The 3,945-nt window shown below is 40.2% G+C and overlaps 1 pseudogene across 1 annotated transcript; it reads right to left on the bottom strand.

The window, feature by feature from the left end:
* Nucleotides 1-202: 202 nt before the first annotated feature.
* On the bottom strand, nucleotides 203-3,702 carry LOC148843308 (putative LRR receptor-like serine/threonine-protein kinase At2g24230 pseudogene; annotated as a pseudogene). The gene has a single exon (XR_016102886.1). The product of XR_016102886.1 is annotated as a putative LRR receptor-like serine/threonine-protein kinase At2g24230 pseudogene (transcript).
* Nucleotides 3,703-3,945: the final 243 nt, after the last annotated feature.

The raw sequence follows: 3,945 nt of genomic DNA, 5'->3' as shown, positions 1-3,945 counted from the left end.
TTGCTATGAAAAAGAGGGGTGAAGGCGGCTGAAGATCAAACTCCAATGGAAGAAGCATTAAACTAAAACAACTCCCAGCACAGCAATTTTACTTACTAAATTTTTACCAGTGAAATTGAGGAATCAGAACTGTTTCTCTTTCTGATGAGGAAGAAGAAGAGAATAAAAACAAATGAAGAATGTGCTTGGAAGAATAAGTGAATGGCATTCTCAAGGATCGATTTTTTGTATTTTGGACTTCTAAGCTTTCATGCTATAGATGATAAGATTAAAAAAAAATCAAAAGGGAAAAGAAAATACAAGAAACCATTCAAGTTGAAAACAGGAGCTCAAAAATACTGTACAATTCCTCCCATGGTAGCACAACTTAACTCATAACAAAAAAAAGAGAAAGAAGAAAATTGTGAATGGCAAATAACTTAAGAAAACAAACTTCTTTCTCTTAATCATTTTATTGCTTTCTTTAAGGATGCATCACAGGTTCAATGTCTTTAAGGAGCCCAACAATCTGCTGCATACTTGGTCTCTTTGATGGGAGATCAGCTGTGCACAAGTACCCAATTCTCAGGACCTCCTCCATTTGCATCTCTGACCCTGTCCCACAAATTTTTGGATCAATTGCTCTTGAACCCTGATTTTTTCTGACGAGTCCTCTAACCCAACTCACCAAATTTGATTCTTTCTCCTCTGGATAATCATCTCCAATAGGTTTCTTCCCTGTAAACAGCTCGAAGAGAACAACTCCAAACCCATAAACATCTGACTTCAGAGTTGGTGTTGGGGAACCGGCTTCTGGTTGAGAGAATTCTGGAGGCACATAACCTGGAGACCCACGTGAAATTTCTTCCTCCAAACTATTTCCAAAAATCCTAGCCAGTCCAAAGTCAGATAGCCTTGGCTCCAAATTTGAATCAAGATAAACACTGCTAGCTTTAACATCTCTGTGAATTATTGGAGAAGAGTAACCATGGTGAAGGAAGGCTAGTGCTCGAGCTGTGCCAAGTGCAATTTTGTGTCTAAATCGCCATGTTGTTAATAGCCCTTCAGAGCCAACATTCTGAATCCCATTACTGTTATCTTCTTCCCACATATCCGTGCTCCAATCTTCTGTTGTCTGAACTCCAAGAGGTAGATCATGAAGCAAATTCTGCAAATTCCCATTCTCCATGTAATCATAGATCGCAATCCTCTGATCTCCAGCTAAACAATAACCTGTCAACGGAACGAGATTAGGGTGTTTGATCCGGCCAAGATATTCGAGCTCCTTTGCAGCGTCCTGGTCATTCATAGTCGACCCATGCACCAAAACTTTCACAGCTACATGAATTCCCCCAGGCAGCAATGCTCTATAAACTGGGCCAAATCTCCCTTCAGCCAGAAGAGTTCCACGATCAAAATGTGAAGTTGCAGACAAGAGGTCGGCAAAAGTGAAACTCAGCAATGGCTTCTCAAAAATTACAACAGGGACTGCGGTCGCAAGCTTAACATCAGCAACCCAAGTGGTTGAATCTGTCTGGAAAGAAAAGGGGCCTAAGATGTTGGGTTCTTCTTTGAACGAGAGTTGCTTAGATGCCCACCTCCCGGTTTTCCTTCTGCATCCAAAGGCAAGACAGAGCAAGCCTACGAGAAGGCAGACAACTGCGATAGTTATGGCTAAAATAAGTTTGAATCCCTTGTGCGTAGAGGTTTTTCTTCTGAAAAGATCTGGGTTTGCAGCTATTGGGCAGCTGTTCAGTGATCCAATGAACGCAGTTCGTAAGGTTTCAGGGGGAAATCTTGAAGCACAGAGGGTTAAGTTGTTATAAGAGAAGTTGAAGTTCTTCATCTGGTGTAGTTTTTCAATCACAGATAATGGGATCTCCCCGGTCAGATTGTTCTGTGAAACGTCTATAACTTGGAAATTGTTAGTACGCAGAAATGGAATTCGGCCAGTGAGATGGTTCTTGGAAAGGTCTAGCACTGTTAAGCTACCCAATCGCGAGATTGCATTTGGAATTCTTCCTCCGAGATGAGTTTGGGACAGGTTGAGGTATTCTAGAGCTGAGAGCTTTTCGAGTTGGGGGAATTCCTGCTCAGAAAATCTATTTCCGGCGAGATTAAGGTGTTTGAGATTCTGGGCTTGGTTCAAATTATGGAAGAACACTCCGCTGAATTCATTTGCAGAAAGATCAAGGTAAACCAAACGAGACCAATTGAAGCTAGAATTCAAATGTACCTGGGATATGTGACCTTGAAACTGGTTGCGACTGAGGTCGATAACTTCCAGTGGCTCCTGAAAAACAGCCACCACGGAACCCTGGAATAAGTTCCCAGAAATATTAAGATGAGTGATCGACTGCAGCCCAAGAAAATCAGAGGTCCTTCCACGAATCTCATTTTCAGAAAGGTTCAAGCTTCGGAGCTTGGGAAATGCGGTACCGAAACCATTTGGAACAGTTCCGTTGAGTTGATTGTATGAAAGGTCGATGGAGACTAGAGATCTACAATTAAGAATTGCTGAAGGAATCTCACCGGAGAAGTTGTTGACAGAAAGGTCGAGACTTTCCAGTACACCGAAGTTGCCGATGTTACTAGGAATAATCCCAGAAAACTGATTATACGAGAGGTTAAGGACCCTGAGACTATTCCCCAAATTCCCGAAATCAGACGACAAACCTGTGATATTGTTCTTGCTCAGATCCAAAGTTTGAAGCTTGTTGAGTTTTCCAATGGTGGTTTCAGGGATGAAACCAGTGAGACCTAATCCAGAAGCCAACAATCCAATAACATTCTCTTCTTTGTCACATAAGACACGTTTCCATGAACAAACTGGAGCGGATAAGTTGAAAATGGATGAAGAGTTTACACTCATTTTGTTGAAGAAATCAGAGACAAGGAACCTATCTGTATTAGAATTTTGAGAAACTGAAGGTTTAAAAAAGAGTGTGAGAACCAGAAAGGAAACAAATAACCCAGAGCCCATTTTTGTGAAAGCCCTGAAAAGAACAACAGAAGGGAAAAAAAACAAAAGAATTGAAAGTTCTTCAGGCTCCAGTTACCTCCCTCAGAGGTCAAAACAATCTCTTTGACATAAACGGTTTTGGGGTCACTAAGAACTCCGTCTTCTGCCTTCTGCAACTGCACGAAGAGGCAAAACCACTAACACATAGTGAAGAGTAGTTTTAGGCCTTCAAACAAGAATGCTTTCTGGGTTCAAACTCATCTCAGAATTTCAGAGCCACCACTTTTCTGCAGCTTCAGGGCCATGTTACATCAAGAAAAACCCAATCCTGATTTTAAGAAACTGTATATAAAGACCACTTACTCAGGAACAAAAAAGATGGCCTTTTGAGGACTATGTGAACACCAAATCGTCTTCTTTTCTTTCGTTTGGGAATTGAGAGTATTACTATTTAGAAGAGAACGTGACCTAACATTGTCTGGCTTTGCAACTCCATGAAAGACAAAAAAAGACAACCCAAGTATGCAAATACTCAACACTGATGAAGCTCTTTTGTCTCTATTTGGAACATGAGAAACTTCGACTTTCTTACATTTTTAAATTAAAAATTGTAATTACAGAGAAAGGAAGAGGGAGTGAAGTGAAGAAAAGTAGACAAGTTCAATCAATGTGGTCAGAGGTTGGTTTTCATAAAGGGAAGGATTGAATGCGATCTATTAGGCTGGTGAATTTATCAGAGCCGTAGGTAGGATTATGATTCAGGCCAGCTTTTCCTCCCAATGGGCAATGGGTTGTGTTTCGTTCCAACCCCAAAAAATGAACAGAAATGTCAAGAACTTTATAGGGAAAGCAGGATTGAAACTGCATAGAAAGTCAAATACACTTACAACTAACATTAACCATACATATTTATTAACAAATAAAATATCCTTTTTTAACTTCTTTTGTTAGTTCAAATTTCAAGTTATGAATAATTAACTTAATTTCCCCTTTTATTTATATTT

This window comes from Nelumbo lutea, chromosome 8 (assembly GCF_056320005.1).
Source record: "Nelumbo lutea isolate HS-2025 chromosome 8, American lotus-T2T, whole genome shotgun sequence".
Taxonomy (NCBI): Eukaryota; Viridiplantae; Streptophyta; class Magnoliopsida; order Proteales; family Nelumbonaceae; genus Nelumbo; species Nelumbo lutea.
The sequence above is the reverse complement of the archived record's forward strand: the minus strand, read 5'-3'. Positions and strand labels throughout refer to the sequence as shown.